Raw genomic sequence first — 21,414 nt, forward strand, 5'->3', positions numbered from 1 at the left:
CACTGTCCCTCAGACGTGTTGGAAGGCCGGACTATAGTTTTTTAAAAAACTACGAACAAATTCTTATGCATACAGCACCTATCTTATTTTGAAGTAAAAAAAAAAAACAAACGGGGCAAAAACACCCTATGGGCCAGATAAATGTCCTCGGCGGGCTGCATGTGGCCCGCGGGCCGTCTTTTGAGGATGCCAGCTAGCCTGACTTTCAGCATTTGAAACTTTATTTTCTAGACTGTCTTTCAGCACTTGAAACTTTATTGTCTAGACTGTCTTTCAGCATTTGGAGTCCACAGGAGAGGTTCCTTCAATACTCCATACAAAGGTTTGACTGTGATTCTGAAATTAGGAATCCAAATGTGACAAAGCACAGCCATTCTTAAGAAAGCTTTCAGCTGTTTTCTTGAGGATGGAGTTACTTCTCAGATTATGTTCTCCTTCTAGTCCTATAGGAAACTCCCTTTTTCCCTTGAGAGATGTGAAATTCAAGGTAATTTACCCTTTGTTCTGAAATCTGGACATTTTTGGAAGACACTTAATACCCTCATGCTAACAACTGATTCAGGACCTGGATTGCATTGTAATCGATGTCCTCTTGGGTCCCAGTTGTAATTAAAATATTATCTACATATTGAAACACAAGTCCTCTTTTCCAGTCAGTTTTCTCAAATCTTCAGCAAGAATCTCCCAAAATAAAGTTGGGGATTTTTTGAACCCGTGGTCCAAAACAGTCGAGGTGCAGGGTCTCTTTCCTCCCGTAAGAGGGCCTGTCTACTCAAGGACACATATGGCTGAGATTGAAAATACAGAGGGATACAGAAGGCAGCATCCTCCAGATCTAAGACAGAAAATCATGCGTGGGGGTTGGGAATAGTCACTAGCAAATTTAGGGATTTGGAACTACACTATGCATGTCTTTTGTCATTTGGCTTATTCTTCTCAAGTCCTATAAAACCAATATTATGCTTTCAGCTTCCAAACAGGAAGGAGGGGAGCATTATAGAAAGATCAGCATGGCATTAGAAGCCAAGATTTCAGGCACCTTTGAATTAGGTGGAATAGTCCCTCTAGCACTTCTATCTAGAGTGAGTATTATCTCTGGTTGACACTTCAAGCCACCCCCTTTAAATTAACTCAAACGGGTCTGCAAACTTTGCCTTCCTTAGCGTTCCTGCTGCTTATCTTTTTGAGGTGTATTTTGTTTGTCAATCACTTCTGTAAGAATTTCACTAGGGGGCGCCCTTTCTTCAGAAATAAGTGCTGCCTGAATTGTACAAGGGAGCCAGATGTAACAACCCCCAAAAGGTTGTTACAGTCTTGGAAACCCACAGGGCAGGTCTACCCTGCCCTATACCGTCACTATGAGTCATAATTGACTCAATGGCAGTGAATTTAGGTTTGGTTTTGGGTATGTATGGGCATACTGGGAACCTGACGTTTTAGTCCTGATGTACATGCAGATGTACAGTCATCTAAACTCCCAGGTTAAAGCTAATCCCTTCCAAAAAGAGGTCCTGGGCACTCTAACTTATACAGGAATTCATGGTAGAGAAGTCTTCCCAATTTCCAATTAATCGGTTAGAGAAATATCCAATTAATATCCATTTTCTTGAAATCCTCCTTATAGATATGGGTTGAAGTTTAAAGGCCTATATTCGAAACTGGAAAAAGTGGCTCTGGTGTCCGGGATGAAATCAATTGCTCTTCCTCCTGTTTTTAAAGTTATTCATTGGGGCACCCAACGGAAGATTTGAAATGAGGTTGAAACCCCTGGACTCTAGTCAGTCTGATCCCCCACTATGATACCCTCATTGTAAACCTGGGAGTACTGGGGGCTGAGGGGGTGGTTCCCCTGCTCTGCCCAGGCTATTTCTGGGGAACGCATTCTTCCAATGTCTTTTTTGCTTTCAGTGGGCCCTTATTGCACTGTCCCTGTTGTCATCGGGACAAATCTCCCTATGGATAGAAACAAGGGCGCTGGGACCTTTTCAATTGGGCTGCGCAGTAAAGAGATCAGCTACGATGTATCCTTGTTCCAAAAATGATTGGATAATCGGACCTCCAACCTAATGGAAATGAATAAAAGAACAGAGCATGGTAGAAACATGAGTTGTGAACCTTGAATCTCTAAATATATAAGATTGGGAATCCTTGAAAATTATAGTGACAGCAAATCCTGTCAATGTTGTTGTTGTTGTTGACAGGGGCCATTGTGTAAGCTCCGACCATAGCAACCCTGTGTAAAACGGAGTGAAACATGCACAGTCCTGTGCCATCCTCACAATGGTTCCTGTGCCTCAGCCCGTTGCTGCAGCCACTGTGCCAAGCCATCACATCAAGGGCCTTCCTCTTTTTTGCTGCCCATCCTCTTTACCAAACCTGATGTTCTTCTCCAGGGACTGGTCTCTCTTGACAATATGTCCAGAGATTAGAAGATGAAGTCTTGCCATCCATGACTCTAAGGAGCCCTCTAGCTTTACATCTTCCAATATAGATCAGTTTTGTCCTTTTAGCAGTTGAGAGTACATTCAATATTCTTCTCCAGCACACAATTCAAACACATCGATTCTTCTACAGTCATCCTCATTCAGTGTCAAACGTTCACATGCGTATGCTACAGTGTAGATACCATGGCTTGGGTCAAATGTACTGTAGTCCTCAAAGAAACAACCTTACTCTTTAATATTCTAAAGAGATCTTGGGCAGCTTATTTCCGTAAAGCAAAAGGTCTTTTGATCTCTTGATTGCTGCTTCCATGGGCATTGATGGTAGATCCAGGTAAGGCAAAATCCTTGACAACCTCAACCCTTTCTCCATTTATCGTGAAGATACCTCTTGGTCCAGTTGTGAGGATTTGGGTCTTCTTTACATTGAGTTGGAATCCATACTGAAGACTACAATCTTTCATCTTCATCAGCATGTTTGCATTTCTTTTCACTTTCAGCAAGCAAGGTTGTGTCATTTGTATACCACAAGTCATTAATACACCTCCTTCAATCCTGATACCACTCTCTTCTTCTTTTTTTCCAACTTCTCTGATGATTTGCTCAGCATATTAATTGAGCAAGTATGGTGAGAGGATACAACCCTGAAACATACCTTTCTTGATATCAAAGCATGCATTATTCCCTTGCTCTGTTCACAAAACTGCATTTTGATCCATGTACAAATTCCACATGAGCACAATGAAGCATTATGAAATTCCCATTCTTCTCGCGGTAATCCACAGTTTATTATAGTCCAGTCAAATGCCTTGGCATACTCAATGAAACAGAAGTAAATATCTTTCTGGTATTCTCTGCTTTCAGGCAAGATCCATCTGAAATCAGCAAGGACATCCCTTGATCTACATGCTGCAACCATTGTTGGGAGGATCTTAAGCAAAATTTTACTTGTGTGTGATGTCAGTGATATCTTTCTATAGTTTGAGCATTCTGTTGGGTCACCTTACTTTGGAATGGCCACAAATATGGATCTTTTCCAGTCAGCTGGTCAGGTAGCTGTCTTCCAAGTTTCCTGACAGACCAGTGAGTGCTCCTGGTTATTTTTTCCGCCTTCAGAAACATTTCAGTCAAGTGTTCAGTCAATTCCTGGATCCTTATTTATGGCTAATGCATTCAGTGCAGTTTGAACTTCTTCCTGCAGCACCATTGGCTCTTACTCATATGCTAACTCCTGAACTGGTGGACCGGCAACTAGTTCTTTTTGATACAGCGACTCTGTGTGGTTTTTCCATCTTGTCTTGAGGATTCCTGCATCATTCAATATTTTGTCTCTGGAATCTTTGAAAAGTACAATCTGAGGCTTGAATGCTTCTTGAGTTCTTTCAGTTTTCTAAATCTATGTTCTTGCACATTTAATTATAATATTTGGCTTTGTTTTCTCTAGCTTCCCTCAGAAATTTTCATCTCCTTGACTTCATTCTTTCTTCCATTTGCTTTAGCTATTCTAGAATTTATAGCAAGTTTCAGACTCTCTTCTGACATCCACTTTGATCTTTTTTCTCTTCCCTGTCTTTTTAGTTACCTTTTGCTTTCATCATTAATGATGGTCTCTGTATAGTTGGACTTCTTCTGATAGAATACATAGAAATCAAATTGATTACATCTATAGGGGTAGAATATAGAGAAACTCAACATTAAGAACTAAAATGAGGCCAGGATCCATCTGCGGAACAAGCCATTAATTGCTCATATATAAGTTCAGCTTGAGGTTTTGAAGTGGAAGAAAATTAAAACAAGTCCAAGAGAGTGAGCCAAAATACAGCTTTGATGATATCCCACCTGAATTTTGAGAACATCTCAAAAATAGCCTGATGTGTTAGACACTAATGCCAGAGACTTGATGAGCTGTGGGTTGACATCAAGTACATCATACATGAAAAAAAGCAAAAGGTCATTAAAAATACAGGATGTAAAGAAAAGATAAAGGTAGATGTCAGAGGAGACTGAAACTTGCTTTTAAGTGTAGAGTAACCAGCTAAGGCAAATGGGAGAAATGATGAAGTCAAAGAGCTGAGCGGAAAATTTCAAACAGCATCTTGAGAAGTATAAGTAAAATTTTATACTGAAACGTGCAAAGACCTAGAGTTGGAAAACCAAAACACAAATACATGATGAACATACCTCAAACTGAAAATACTGAAGAAAAAAATTCAGGCATAGGATTGGAATATTGAAACATTCTATAGGGAAATATTGAATGATGCTGGAAGCATCAAAAGAAGATGGAAGGAATGTATAGAGTCACTATGGTATCAAAATGAACCATTTCAAGAGATAGTATATGAACTGGAACCAACGGTAATGAAGGAATAAGCTGCACTGAAAGCATTAGCCAAACACAAGCCTCCAGGAACTGATGGACACGTGACTCAACGCCTTATTTAGAGGTTGAGATGGTGTCTCCATCTGGTATCTTTTAGGAAGTACAGTAGGGGGCATTAATATTATTCTAAGTATGGAGACCAGGTCCTAGATATCAAAAGACCTATTGCATTAGGTAAATCTCCTGCATAAGACCTCTTTAGAATATTGAATAGCAAGGATGTTGTGTTAGTCTGGGTTGACTAGAGAAATAAATCCAGAGATACTCATACGTGTGTAAGAAAGAGCTTTATATCAAAGAATAATTGTATATTAAGAAAACATCCCAGCCCAGTCCAGATCAAGTCCATATGTCTGATATTAGCCCATATGTCAGAGTCTCATCTATAAATTCCTCTTCAGACTCACGCAACACATGCAATGATGCCAAATGCAGGAAGATCACAGGCCAGAGGGTGGAAAGTCTTAGGGATCCAGTGGCAATGGAAACATCTCAGGGCTTGGGCTGCCATCAGCATGGTTCAAAGTGGCTTGACAACAGGAAGGTGAAGCAGAGAGAAAGCGTGGTCTACCTTCTAGGAGAAAAAGAGAGGCAGTTCTCAGAATCCTAATGATTAGGCCACGCCCACGGGGAAGCATCATCAAGATGGGATCTGATTGACAAGCTAAACTCCACCCCTTCTTCTTCTTTTTTTTTTTTTAAATTTGACATGAAATTGTGTAACTACCACAGATGTTATTTTGAGGCCTAAGGTGTGCCTGGCCCAAACTATGGTATTCTCCATTGCACCATATGTATGTAAACGGTGGACATTGAATGAGGAAGACTGTAGAAGAATCAATGCATTTGAATAGTGGTGCCGGAGAAGAATATTGAAAGTATCCCTGACTGCTAAAACTGATCTGTATTGTAAGATATAAGGCCACAGAGCTCCTTAGAGGCAAGCAATGCAAGACTTCATCTTACATACTTTGGACATATTGTCAGGAGAGACCAGTCCCTGGAGAAGGACATCATGTTTGGTAAATTGAAGGGCAGCAAAAAGGAGAAAGGCCCTTGATGAGATGGATTGACACAGTGGCTGCATCAATGGGCTCAGTCATAGGGAAAAGTGTGACGATGATGCAGGACCGTGCAGTGTTTTGTTCTGTTGTGCATAGATTTAATATCAGTCGGAGCTGGCTTGTTGGCACCTAGCAACCACAACAGCAACATGTCCTGGTGCTGATATCTCCCTCATCCGGAGGATCTGTCTTTGTCTTGTTCTCTTTAAGGCTTTAAAAGTGGGGTCTCTACATATTTTATTTTACTTTGGAATCTCATTTTCCTATTTGTAATTAGGAATGCAATCAATAAGACCATGGGATTCTGCAGTATGGAGACCATAGTTAGATGTGGGAAAATTACTATAACTCTCTGAGGCTCAGTTTCACCTACCAAATGAAAATGCTTTATTGGTCCTGCAGAGTTTGTGTGGGAATTAAGTGAGGCAAAATTATAAAATGACTATCACAATACCTGGCCTACAGGAAGTGACAAATAAAGGACAATGAAGTTGATCCAGGGTCTTCTTAATATATGAGGAAGAGGGAGAAGGAAGGATTTGTTGAAGCTTAGTTCCAAAGGTTGGCCCTACTTCCTGAAAAAGCAAATATTCATACTTCATCCTGACTTTAGGTAGCAGTGCTTGTATGAGGACAGTGGCAGTATTTTGTGGATACCCTGTTGTCTGTATTTGTATTTCTCAGAACTTTATCTTTCTAGACTGGGAATCTGGATTTCCCTGTATTGCTTCCCAGAGGCAGTACTAGGCTGGCAGCAATCACTTTCCAGGACAAAATTCACTTTTCTTAGTTTTACAAATGTATTAGATTGGGGAATTACCTTGGTCACTTTTCTTAGTAATACATGTTGACTAATAATCTCCCTTGCTAACAATAGCAAGTAGTTTCTACATGACCAACATGGTCATAGATATATAGAGCTTTTCCTTTGAGCGAAAGGACAGTAGAGTGGTCCCTATGGCCCTTTTATCAAGGCAGCTTCACCCACCACCTCCACAGCAGTGTAAAGGGCAGGGTGGAGTTTCAGTAGAATTCTAATACTCACAGAACAATTGAATTCCATTTGAAGATGTTAAATGGATTGAGCCAATTTTTCATTGGGCACATGGGGTTGGCTGGATGACAGGGACTGACTTGAGTCTCCCACAATGTGAGTCAACTTCTCTAGGCCTTGACTGACTACATTGTTAGATGGCATTTCATTTTGTGTTCTGCTATAATTCTCTCCTACATTGTGTTAGGTGGTGTAAATTCTAACCTCTCTTTGTTAATGAGGCAGGATGAAGGTGGGTTGTATCTTGAGTCACAACTTCACTAGAGAGTCTGATTCAAGTCAGACACTTATGCAAGCTCTACTCTTGCTTAAGGCACACCCTTGCTTGGGGCACGCCTTATATTTTAAAAGAGAAAGACCTTATTACTACCGAGAGAGAAAGTCAGAAGCAGAGTGCAGCCTTTGGACCTGAAGCCACTACATTAATAATGCTAGACCTAGAACCAGGTGACAACTGATGCTAAGACACATGGATAACCCCCCAAAATGCTAGGTTAAGAGATGTTGAAAAGAAACAAGAACTTTCCCTTAGTGCTGGCACCCAGAATTTGGATTGCTAGTCTCCTAACTTATGAGACCACCACTTTTCTGTCAGTTTGTCATACTTTTGTGGCTTGCGTGTTGCTGGGATGCTGGAAGCTACATCACTGGAATTTCAAAAGCCAACAGGATTACCCAAAGTGAACAGGTTCAACAGAGCTTCCGGACTAAGTACAGACAATGAAGAAGGACTTGATTTCTCACTTCAGCAGAAGAGCCACTGAAAACCTTATGCATGGCTTTCAAGCATTTTCACATCCTGAAAGTCTAAAGAAAGTAAGCAGAACATTGTCAGAGATACTGCTGGCAGATCTCAGGTCCAAGGGCACTTGAGATGTGACTGGAGAGGAGCTGATTTCTTAGAGGGTGGTCTACCATGGTGACATGAATCAGGTAAATCCTGTGGCAGGGAAGACTTCAGGATCTTGAGTAGTTGGTGGGGCATGACTCAAGGTAAAGAGAAACAGCTGCAAAAATCTTCTAATGATTGGAACTTGTGGAAAACTAGAAGTCATCAAAATGGAAAACTTGAAGACTGATATACTTGGTATTAGTGAGCTTAGATGGACTGGTTTTGGACATTTTGAATCAGAAAAGCATATGATGTACTATACCAGGAATAGCACAATCAAGAGGAAATGTTTGGCATTCCTTGTCAGAAAGGTTCTTTCTAAACCCATCATGAAGTACACTGCCACGTGTGATTGGATTATGGCATCCACCTTCAAGGAAATCCAATCAATGCAACTATTACTCAACTTTATGCACCAACCAAAAAAGGCTGTGATGAAGAAATTGCAGAATTCCAGCAACGATTTCAGTCATAAATTAAGCAAACATGCAATCAAGATGCACTGATATTTAGTGGTGATTGAAATGCAAACGTTGGAAACAAAGAGGAAGGAAAAGTAGTTGGAAAATATGGATTTGGTGGGAGAAATTAAGCTGGAGATCACATCATAGAATTTTGCAAAACCAATGGCTTGTTCATAGCAAATACCTTTTATCAACAACACAAAAGGTGATTATACACATGGACTTCCCCAAAAGGAACACACAGAAATCAAATTGACAACATCTGGGGAAAGATAAAATGGAGAGGCTCAATATCAGCAGTTCAACAGACCACGAGCTGACTCTGGACCAGACCATCAAGTTCTCATATGTGAGTTCAGGATAAAGCCGGAGAACATTTTTTAAGTCCACAAGAGTCAAAATATGACCTTGAGACTATCTTACCTGAAGTTTGAGAACATCTCAAGAACAGATTTGATGCATTCAACACTAATGACAGAAGACCTGATGAGCTAGCTGTAGGAGACTATCAAGACCATTATGCATGAAGAAGCAAAAGATCATTAAAAAGACAGGAAAAAGAGAAAAGATCAGAGTGGATATCAGAAGAGACCGAAACTTGATCTCAATCATAGAGTAGCTAAAGCAAATGGAAGAAAGAATGAAGTTAAGGAGCTGAAAAGAACGTTTCGAAGAGCAGGTTGAGAAGACAAAGCCAAATATCTAGCGAGGACCTAGAACACACTCAGCATATCTGAAACTGAAAGATCTCAAGAAACATTCGAGTCTTGGATTGCAACTTTCGAGATTCCAGAGGCAAAATATTGAATGATGCAGGAATCCTCGAGACAAGATGGAAAGAACACAGTCACTATACCAAAAAGAACTAGTCACCAGTCTACCAGTTCATCAATTAGCACATGAGCATCAACCAATTGTGCTGCAGGAAGTTCAAACTACCGAATGCATTAGCCAAAAACAAGGTTTCAGGAGTTGACTGAATACCCATTGAAATGTTTCAGATAGCTGAAGAAGTGCTGGAAGCACTCACTCACCTATGCCAGGAAATTTGGAAGACAACAATTTGACCAACTGACTGGAAGCAATTCATATTTTCCCCATTCCAAAGAAAGGTGACCTAACAGACTTCTCAAACTATTCAACAATATCATTTGATGTCACACACAAGTAAAATTTTGCTTAAAATCATTCAATAATCATTGCAGCATTACATTGTCAGAGAGCTGCGTGATTCAGAAGAGGATGTGGAACCAAGGATATCATTACTTATGTAAGATGAATCCTGGCTGAAAGCAGAGAATACCAGAAAGATGTTTACTGTGTTTCATAGACTCTTCCAAGTCATTTTCCTGTGTGGACCATAATAAACTGTGGATGGCCTTGAGAAGAATGGGGATTTTGTAATGCTTTATGGAGCTCATGTGGAACTTGTACATGGATCAAGATACAGTCTTGCAAACAGAACAAGGGAAATACTTCATGGTTAAAATCTAGAAAGGTGTGTGTCAAGGTTGTCACCTCTCACCATACTTGTTCAACGTATAGCTGAGCAAATTATCAGAGAAGCTGGATTATATGAAGAAGAGTGTGGCATCAGGACTGGAGGAGGCTTATTAACAACCTGTGGTGTGCAGATAATACAAACTTGCTTGCTGAAAGTGATGAACAATTGAATCACTTGCTGATGAAGACCAAGGATTGTAACCTTAGTATGGATTACAACTCAAGGAAGACCAAAATCCTCACAACTGGACCAAGAGCTAACATCATGATAAATGGGGAAAAGATTGAAGTTGTCAAGGATTTTTTTCTTAGCTGGATCCATAATCATTGCTCATGGAAGCAGCAATCAAGAGATCCAAAGGCCTATTACATTAGATAAATATGCTGCATAAGATCTTTTTAGAATATTGAACTGAAAAGAAGTTACTTTGAGGACTGAGATGCGCTTGACCCAAGCCATGGTATTCTCCATTGCATCATATTCATTTGAAAGTTGGATATTGAAAAAGGAAGACCTTAGAAGAATCGATGCATTTGAATTATGGCGCTGGATAAGAATATTGAAATTACCATGGACTGCCAAAAGACAAACCGATCTATATTGGAAGATGTATGGCCAGAGTGCTCTTTAGAGGCAAAGATGGCAAAACTTCATCTTACATACTTTGGACATGTGGTTTAGTGAGATCAGTTCCTAGAGAAAGATATCATCCTTAGTAGAATGGAGAGGCAGCAAAAAAGAGGAAGGCACTCGACGAGGTGGATTGACACAGTTGCATCCACAGGCCCCGAAGCAGGAACGACTGTAAGGATGGTGCAGGACTGTGCATCCTTTCATTCTTTTGTGTACAGGATTGCTATGGGTCATAGCTGACTCAATAGCACCTGACAACAACAACTTTCTATTAGAAAATTAATTTGTTTGTCAAAACTTTCCTATTGTCGTATGTCTGGTGTTGTAGTAATAGATAGCTCAAGCCAAATGGTCTCATTAAATATGTTAATAAGAGAATTGAAAGATTTATTTTGACTTAGAGAAAAGTCTCTCATTGGTGCATATGTGTTTTTGAACTCCTGCAAGTTCCCTGGGTGACAAAATTGGCATAAGAAAAGCAGGTTGCTCCAGCAGTATATCTTTCCATCCATACTTTAAGCAATGCCAAAGCTAATAAAGATGGTTTTATGTAATGAATTGTATCTGGGGAGAGATCTAGGATTTACTAATATGATCCAGAGAGTAAGGCCCAATGAAAACAGTGGCTTTTGAAAGCAGTTACATTTAAGATCATCCTATTTTCCTTTACATTATTATATTCCAACATGATAATGTACATAATTGTGTATGTGTATGTAAAATAAAGTGATATGTTACATGTTCATAAAATGATTAAGTTTATATTGGGACTACATAATAAACTGATAGATATACATAATTAAATATTGTGTTATATTAGAAACAAAGGAATGATAATATTGCTGTTTCTTGGGTTGTTTTATGCACACTGAATGAGTGGGAGTGAATAACACAGATTGACTCTCAACAATGTATGTGGTTGAGAGTGTTTGTTGTTGCTGACATCGTTCACATTCCATTCTCATGGAAAGTTGGGTGTTGGCTGAGAGCTTTGTTTCTGGGAAACTGAGTGTAATTGAGATCAATCAACCAGAACAAAGTTTGAGGCCGTAGGGGAGTAGGAGACTGAAGGGATGGCTATAGGGGCATCCCCTTAGCCTTCCTACCTCAAAGGAAGGAACATGGACTAAAGTGAGTAACAACTACCTTTGGCGAGTCCGTGCTTTCACTTGGTGAAGCAATGATAACAATAATGTCCTCAGTGCTGTATTCTGTGGACATCCACACTCTCTACTTTTTGATGATGAGTTGTACCGTTATGGAAATCCACGTGATAGTGATGGCATATCTCTGCCCTGACAGCCATATGTGTGCTAACATGGTCATAGTTGAGTTTGTTGTCATCACTTAGTGTATGGAGTTTGATTTGCCACTTCAAATAACTCTGGATGGATTTGAACAGTCAACATCTTGGGTAGTGTGTTATTCTGGGTTCTTTAGAGAAACAAATCCACAGAAACTCATATATATAAGAGAGAGGGTTTTAGATAAAGGTTAAGTGCACGTCAAGAAAACATCCCAACCTAGTGCTGCCAAAGCCCACAAGTCCAACATGAACCCATATGTCTGACACCAATCCACAAAGTACCCCTCTATCTCACAAAACACATGCAATGATGCCGACTACAGGAGGAAAGCTGAGTCAGTGAATGTGTAAGCATCTCAGTTCTGGCAGGGATCTTCATATGGCTGCTCTAGCACCCAAGGCTGCATTGGAGTAGGTCCATATGGCTTCCCCTCAGGGATGCCTTGCAGGAAGTGAGCCTTGCCAGCTAAAGCAGGGAACTGACTAAGGCAGCTGCTCCTGGGTCAGACCATCAGAAAGCAAGAGACCCAAGAACTATAAAGGCGAGGCTCACTAAGCCATTTATCTCTCCGCCCTTCAATTAACCTCATATGTGTTTATCAGCCAGGTAGGCACAATAAATTAACTACCTGGGGGTAGTAATTGAGTACAAACTGTTTACACTACCCAGGGACTTCTGCTTGATAGAAATTTCTCTCTAAAACAACTTGAATAAAATTAAAAATAGAGTTGATAGAAAAGCATGAATTTCACTGGAGAGCTTACTTTGTCCTTAGCTCAAATGAAACTCACTGCTATTGAGTCAAGGCCACCTCACAGTGACCCTATAGGATAGGGTGCAACTCCCCCTGTGAGTTTCTGACACTATTTAAGAGAGAAGAAACCCTTGTCTTTCTGCCTAAACGCAATTTAGTGATTTCAAACTGCAGACCTTGTGGTTAGCAGACCAACACATAATCACTATGCCACCAGAGCTCCTATTTCTTTTCTTTAGCATTCTTTTAAAATAATAGTGTGTCTAATGATCCTGGAGAATAAGATTCAGTGAATACAGTAGTGGTTCCTGCTGTGAGTCTTGAGCTGGTTCTAAGCTTCAACTTAGCTAGCTATAAAATGAGAAGAAATCCCATCTTCTCAGTGTTGCCAGGAAGGTTCTAGGAGATAAGGCAGTCAAAGAACCTTCATGGCGTAGCCTTGGAGGCAGCCCCTGATGTTGTGTCATCAGGAGAGCACTTTGCATGTACCACCACATGTGACACTATCTTGCGCCTCAGAAAATTTCTATGTATGTTCCCCACATTATAAAGAGGAAACTAAAGGCAAAGAGAGATCAAATCATGCTCTAGTTACCCAGATCTGGACTGTCAAACTAGGGCAAAGGTTCCTGTGTGCCTCTCTCTTAGTGTTGTGCTCAGTAAGTTGAGGACAGAATACATGTTTAAAGAAGGCACAGGCCAGGAAAACATAGGCCCATGGTGTGTACTACTTTATAGACCCAGGTTGAACAGGCTGCACTCTGGCCCTGCCCAGGAGGACATAATTAATCCACAGGAATTCCAAGTGTTTGTTTTTTTTTTACTCTCAAAGAGTCAAGATTTAACATTGGAATGATGGCAGAAGAGAAAAAAATCCTGTTTTTGTCCATTCTCCTGAAAAAAAAAAAAAGGAAGACTTTATTAAACCCTGAATGTCATGCAGACAAAGCAGGCACTTTTGGGAAAGAAAAAGCAGAGTAAAGTTAAAGAACTCCAGTTTAAGGATTATTCCTGCTAGATTCCCAGTGACAGCAACATGAGAGGGAATGTGGCAAATGACTAGAGGTAAAACCTCACATCTTAGAAATGCCAAATGGACATTCCTTGGATCGAAAGGATTAATTTAGTGAGTTTTCTGGTGTGGAAGGCTATGGCAAGACAACCTAAAGAAGATTTTCAGTGGTTACTTTGACAAAAAACACTGACCCTAAAAATGCTGCATATGGTGGAGGCTTATGTGACATGGGAATTTGCAAATCTAAAATCTGTCCAGGAGCTCATCCTGAAATGTGGACCCAACAAGGTCAAGAACAAAATCATCTGGTTGATAAAAAACCCTGGAATTAAGGAGCACCTGGAGAAGTTTGTTGTCATTTGCTTGGAAGATCTCATTCATGAAATTGCCTTCCTTGGGAAGTATTTTCAGGTGATCTCATGGTTCTTGCACCCTTTCCATCTCTTTGTGGCTCATCACACTACAAACAATAAAGTGGGATTTGTTAAGGAGAATGGGTATTATAGTGAACACTTTAATCAACTCATCTGACAGCTGAACTAGACCCAGGATACATGAAAGCATGGTGCATTGGTACAGGCTTGAGTTTTCTGTTTTCTGAATGGTCAGTAAATGTCTTCAAAGAGATTATGACTACTTTTTGTGTTCATCAGAAACCAGAGGGGAAAAGACTTTGGGAAGGAACCTTTCATATCCCAAGAAGAAATTCCGGTGGTTTCCTTATGGCCACCACTTCTGAAATCATCAAAGGACTCATAGTTGGCATTGAGAAGGGAGTTCTGCAGTGTCACCACCTCTCGCCTGGGATTTCATGTTGGTGAATAGCCAAGCATGTGTTAAGGCTCTGCCACAGTGAACCAAACTCAGGGATGTATTTGACCTAGGGCTTCTTAGGGCCTTGCCTTGGAAAGAACTTGAAATATAATTATAAGTTCAAACAAGTTATATATATATATATGTATAGATATACATATATATATATAAATATTAGTACAAAACTCCCAGCTGTTCATCTCATACACGTTCATTCTCACCACCCCAGTTTCAGTCTCATTTTAGACAGTCTGGAGCCTTAGAAACTGCAGGCCTCCACTCCCAAGTTAGCTCTCAGATATATAGAGTGAATGAAACAATGGGGATGTTTGTTGCAAGAACTGTGTGTATGGAACTGTTTGCGAGTAAATGTCAGTGCAACAATCATAATGCCCAGATCCATTTAGCCTTTACCAAGATGTGTCTAGGAAAATATATTCTCAGTCAACTGTGAGAGTATCCACCTACAGAAAAATGTTCCACAGAACAGTCTAGGTGCTTCTTAAAACTCTGGAATAAGCTTGTCCCTACTGCATTAACCCTTCATCTAGGATTAGGATGAGAGAGCAGATTCGAATTTGCCTCCATTAATTTCACTCCGAAACCATTTCAATAGTAAAAACAGATTCATTTTGCAATATTAAAAATAATGGCAGCAACTTTTAATTTAAAACTTGAAAACTATTTTAAAACTTTTAAACCAAATTGATTGCTGTTTAATTGATCCCAATTTATAGTGACCCCATAGGGTATAGTTTTATCCTTTGAAGACTATAAATCTTCATGGAAGCTGTTTGCCACATCTTTGTCCCGTGAAGCTGTTGGTGGATTTGAAGAGCTGAGTTCTTTAAGTAGTTTCAATCTATTGTGCAAAACAAGGCTCCAGGAATTGACAGAATACTAAATGAAATATTCCAACAAGCTGACAAAGCACTGGACACATTCACACATCTGTGCCAGGAAATTTGGAAGACAGCTACCTGGCCACCTGACAGGAAGACATCTATAAAAAAAGGTGACCCAAAGAATGTGGAAATTAGTATCACACAAAGTAAATTTATGTGGAAGATAATTCAACAACAGGGGCAGCAGTTCATGGAGAGGGAGCCTCCAGATTCAAGAGGACATGGTGCAAGGAATATCAGTGGTGATGTCACGTGGATCTTGGCTGAAAGAAGAAAATATCACAAAGTTTACTTGTATTTTATTGATTATGCAAAGGCGTTCAAGTAGGTCAGTGGTTCCCAACTTGTGGGTTGTGACCCTTTTGGGGGTCGAATGACCTTTTCAAAGGGGTTGCCTAAAACCATCGGCAAACACGTATTTCTGATGGTCTTTGGAACTGAGACACCTGCTTCTCTACCCATCTCCAGGCGGGTCTGCCCACATGCAGATTCACCCACATATGAGTACTGTTACCGATGTGATGACTGTTACCCATGCTACACCATGCTTCAAGACAAAATTTCAATTATTTCTAATTAGAAATAAATATTTCACAATATATAATTACATATTGTTTTCCTGGTTAATCACTATGCTTTAATTATGTTCAATTTGTAACAATGAAAATACATCCTGAATATCAGATGTTTACATTATGATTCATAACAGTAGCAAAATTACAGTTATAAAGTAGCAACAAAAATAATTTTATGGTTGGTGCTCACCACAACATGAGGAACTGTATTAAAGGGTCGTGGTATCAGGAAAGTTGAGAAACACTGAACTAAGTGGATCATAAAAATTTATGGATAGCATTGATGAGACTGGGATTCTAGAACATTAATTGTGCTCATGCGGAAACTGTTCATTGACCAAAGGAAGTACTTTGAACAGAACAATGGAATACCATGTGGTTCAAAATAAGGAAATGTATGTGCCAGGTTGTGTGTCCTTTCACCACACTTATTCAATCTTTATGCTGAGCCAATAATCAGAAAAAAGTGGGCTATGGGAAGAAGAATGCAGCAACCCAACTGGAAGAAGCCCTATTAACATCCTGGAATATACAAATCGCACAACCTCATTTTCTGAATGCCAGGGGGAATTGAAGAACATTTTAACTAAGATCAAAGATCACAGGCTTCCATATGGAGTACAATATCAAAATCCTCGCAACCGAACCAATAGACACCATCATAATGGATGGAGGAAAGATTGTAGTTGCCAAGGATTTCATTTTGCTTGGATCCACAATCAAACCTCATAGAGACAGAAGTCAATAAGTCAAATGGTGAATTGCATAGGGAAAATCTGCTGCACACGAACTCTTTAAAGTATTGAAGAACAAGAATGCCACTTTGAGAACTACGGTGCCCTGACCAGGGCATGGTGTTTTCCATCGGATCAGATGCATGTGAAAGTTGGATAATGAGGAAGGAAAACAAGGGAACCGTTTAAATTATGGCATTGGGGAAGAATATTGAAAGTATTGTGGAGTGCCAGAAAAACAAACAAATCTGTCTTTGAAGAAGTACAACCAGAATATTCCTTAGAAACCAGGATGGTAGGACTTTGTCTCCCACCTTTTGAAGGTGTCAAGAGAGACCAGTCCCTGCAGAAGGACATTATGCTTGTAAAAGCAGAGGGGCAGAGAAAAAGAGAAAGGCTCTTGACAGACGGGATTGCCACATGGCTGCAACAGTGGGTTCAAACATAAGAACAATTGTGAAGATAGCACGATGTCTTATTCAGGGTTGCTATAAGTCAGAATGAACTTGATGGTACCTAACAATACAACAATAAAGGCGCCTAACAATAATAGTAGAACCCAAATATTGGTTTGTAATGGGACTCTCCAAGAAAAGAAAGCATTTTTTTTAATTGCTGACTTTTGAACTGAGGCAGAAAATATTAACTATGAGCATGAAGCATCTTGAACTGTCAAAATATAAGAAAGTACTCAAAACACCCAATATGATGAGAATATGTCAAAGAGTTATAGTAGTCAATTAAAAGAGCTCCCTATAATCAAAGCAAGAATACTTGAATAACAAAATAAAGCATCATTGAATAAAACTTAAAATATAAAAATCAGTATCCACATAATATTCATATAAACAAATGATTGGCCAAATAGATAAATGAGGAAATATGGAAAAATCTCCTTTGCAGAAGAATTCTAATACTTTTGCTAGGTATTCTTTTTTAAAGAGGTGAACCCGTGACTCCACATTATTGTAGATTGTACATAATGGCTTTTTACAATATGAAAGGGAGACTTTGGGGGTGGTGGTAATTTTACAGTGTAAATGAAAAACATTTCCTCAAGGCAACTGAATATGACTAATATCAATAATGATAACTCCTATTATTGGAATATGATGTAAATAAACATCCTCATAAAAATAATAGAAACTTTATTAAATAAAATATTAAAATATATTTTCCACATATCCTCCATTTAGGCTTATACATGTCTGTTGATGATATTTTCATCTCTCTAACCCTGCCCCAATAATTCTGCACTTGTTGATTTATAGAATATCAAAACATCAGTTTATCACAGTCCCACCAGACTGTGGGGATTCTAATCTCTCTGCAGCCTCTCCTGCATGTGTTATTTTCTGGTTTTTTTTAACTTGTTTATTGTCACTGTATAGAGGTATCTAATCATTGCTTTGATTTTCATCTCTCAGATGGCTAGAGATCATGACCATGTCTTCATATAATAGTTGGCCATTTGGATATCATATGCATAGATAGATGATAGATAGATGGATAGGTAGATAAAATGGGTCACACAAATGTAGGAATGGGTAAGTGCAAGTCCAGGCATACTCAAATTCCTGAATCAGATGTTAGGTTGGGGGTTCTCCTAATTCATGTAGCTGTGGGGGCTGAAGAACTCATAATTTCAGGAAGACCATATGCAGAGAGGAATGAATCCAAGGTGTGGTAGTTACGTAATCTGTTGTCAATTTGAGACTTAAGAGTGAAGGGGTGGGGGTTTAGCCTGTCAATCAGGTTGCAGCTTGATGACTTCATTTGCTACAGAGATAAATAGCTCTCTGGAGGCAGGACACAGGCTTACTCCCTGAAAGACATTCCTGCTTGCAGACAAGACACATGGAATTATGCTAGAGCTCTGGAGCTGAAGGAGCCACGTGGAGACCCCTGCCAGTGCTGAGATGCTTACACTGCCACTGGATCCACAAGACTTTCCATCCGCCGGCCTGTGATCTTCCTGCATTCAGCGTCATTGCATGTGTTTTGTGAGTCTGAAGAGGAATTTATAAATTGGTATCCGACATTTGGCCTAATATCAGACTTATGAACTTGATCTGGACTGGGCTGGGATTTTTTCTCTATATTCAGTTGTCTTGTATAAAAAGCTCTTTCCTACACATATGTCTGTCTATGCATTTGTTTCTCTAGTCTACCCAGAATAACATGCAAGGACAGCAGGTCAAACTTGTGGCTTCAAAGGTGAATGAATACAAGGATGGCAGGCCTCTGACGACTCCCAGGATTGGCAGACAGTATGGAAGGCCATTGGCTCAAGTTCAAAAAACAGAAGCTGAAAAAAATAATGGAAGGTTCAAACACAGCAAAGAGCAAGCAAGCCTTTCCACAGTATTCACTTATATTTGAAGCAGGCATGCCCTTTGAGAAAATGTCATTTTCATTGATTGAATTGGCTGTGGTAAGAGTAAGGGTGTTACATTCCATCCTAATCTTATCCTATTATGGGGAATTAAAACTGATTGACTGTAGTTATATTGTGTTAGGTCAGGTCATTGTAGATTTTTAGGGGTTTACTGCCAAACCACGGGGAAATCTGACCCAACAAAGTTACACAAAATCTAGCTATCCCACACATTGTACTTGTAATTACCTAATTACCTAATTTGAAAATTATGTCTACCCAAGAAAACCCAGCATCTTTATTCACAATTATCCAATACTAGAAATCACTAAAATATCCTTCAATGAGTGAGTGGATAAGCAAAATATGTCACAAATACTACCTTTTCTGAGTTGAACTATATCACCTATAAAGATATATTGTTCTCAGTTCCTATGAATGTGAACTTATTTGTAAATAGATGTTATTTGCAGATGTGAACAAGTTGAGTTCATTAGTATACACCTTACTCCAATATTGTTAGTTCCTTATTAAAAGAAGAGGTAATCCAAAGACACAAAGGGAAGACAATAGTAGTAGAACTTGAATGCTTCCTCTACATTTCATGGAATTTCAAAAATTGTTGAAGACCACTAAAAATGGGGTAGAGGTACAGTGCACAGTGCATATGGTTTATCTTTATCAGGCCCTAGTTTTGTAGTTCTGCTAAGATGATATGCAGAACCATGAACTTGAAAAGAAATTGAACAATTATCTCTATTTATAGATAGATGATAGATAGATAGATAGATAGATAGATAGATAGATAGATAGATAAATAGATAGATAGACAGACAACAGGATTGCATAGTTTACTACCCAAACAAGGTATTTAACGCCATGGGGGGATTGAACAAGGCCTATTAAGGGGTATGTGTCAATTTGTTGTCATGGTGGAAAAAGTAGCTTATGAAAGGATTAACCTCACACAAGCTAAGGGGAACCTTACTACTATCAAGAAGAGGCAGGAGCTGAGCATGTCCTTTGGAAGTCTCTAGGCCCCTCCTCTGAGAACCTTTTACATCCAGGAGACAGAGAAAGCTGTTACACTGGAGCTCACATGGGATAGAATTCGCAGGAAGCACTGAGAACCAGAACATTGGGTCAAAGTGACTGCAAGGAGCTTCTTAGCCCACAGAGAGAGCCAAGATCTTGGGACTTGGGACTTGCTGGTGGAGTATGGTGCTTTAAGGTAAAAATGTGTTCCCCAAACTCAAATATAATTTAAGGAGAACATCATCAATCTTGATGACGGAGGCCATTAGCATAAGGTCATAATAGAATCCAAGAATTTGTAGAGATTCAGGGACTTAAAAGTAATATGGGATGGGAAAGGAAACTGACAAAAGCATGAGTGGCAGATCAATAAATCACAGTTAGAGGTGGGACAACAGATGCAAGAATAGGATAGTAATTGGTAAATAATGCTAAAAGAGCTTGCAAAATTGATTCAGAGCCCTCGAACAAAAGCAGTCTGGGCATGACAACACCAATATGGCAGTCCACATCAAGGACTAACCCAGGCAAGCCATTAAGAGAGACTGCTCCTCCCTTGGTTGGTTAGGGGGTGGAAGTAATCCACTTTCTTTTTTTCAACAGTTTTTAGTACTTCATCTACATGTCATACAATTAAATAATTGACTCATATCAAGAAGAGTGATAACATTATCACCATATTCAATTCTAGAACATAATCTTCTTCCTTGTACACATCATTATTTTTGTAATTTTTTTCTAACTGTAACAAAAATATGCACAACAAAACATTTTCCAATTCCATAACTTCTACCTATATAATTCTTCATGTTGTGCGACCATTATTTATATCCTTTTCCAAATTATTCCACCACCATTGATATAAACTCAATGTCCCTGAAGCAACAATTCTTTCTCCTTCACCCATGGTAACTGTTTATCAGATTTGGTTTCTTCCTTTCCTTCTTTTTTTACCCAGTTGTTTTCTCAACATAGTATTCACATATAATATACTTCTATCAGTTCTAGTTCTTTCTCCCCCCTCCTGCATTCATTGTTTACTCCCCAAACCTCCTCATCCTCCTCACCTCCCACCTCCCACTCAATATCCTCCAAACCCTTGCATCAATTATTGTCTCTATGAATGTGCTTCACAACTTCTGTGCTTCTGTACTTCTGTGCTTCACAACTTGGAGAACCCAACAAAAGCAAACAACCATAAATAAATAAATAAAACTACAGGAAGAAAATAATAATAATATAAAGATAAAAATACAAATAAAGAGTAAGAAAGTAAAGACCACCATCAATATTTAAAAAGCCAGAGAAGAAATTTCTGCTGTGGAACAACAGGGGAGAAAGGGAGAACTGATCACAGTGATCTACATATAACCCCCTCCCAGGGGAATGGACAACAGAAAAGTGGGTGAAGGGAGACATTGATCAGTGTAAGACATGAAAAAATAATAATAATTTATAAATTAT

At 39.3% G+C, this 21,414-nt stretch overlaps 1 protein-coding gene and 1 pseudogene across 1 annotated transcript in view; both read left to right on the forward strand.

The window, feature by feature from the left end:
* OTUD7A (OTU deubiquitinase 7A) overlaps positions 1 to 21,414 on the forward strand; it is a 313,826-nt gene that overhangs the window by 48,061 nt on the left and 244,351 nt on the right. The window lies entirely within an intron of this gene.
* Positions 13,434 to 14,042, forward strand: LOC105978355 (annotated as a pseudogene).

This window comes from Echinops telfairi, unplaced genomic scaffold, assembly GCF_000313985.2.
Source record: "Echinops telfairi isolate 266 unplaced genomic scaffold, ASM31398v2 ScPeMD7_7475;HRSCAF=8513, whole genome shotgun sequence".
Classification (NCBI taxonomy): Eukaryota; Metazoa; Chordata; class Mammalia; order Afrosoricida; family Tenrecidae; genus Echinops; species Echinops telfairi.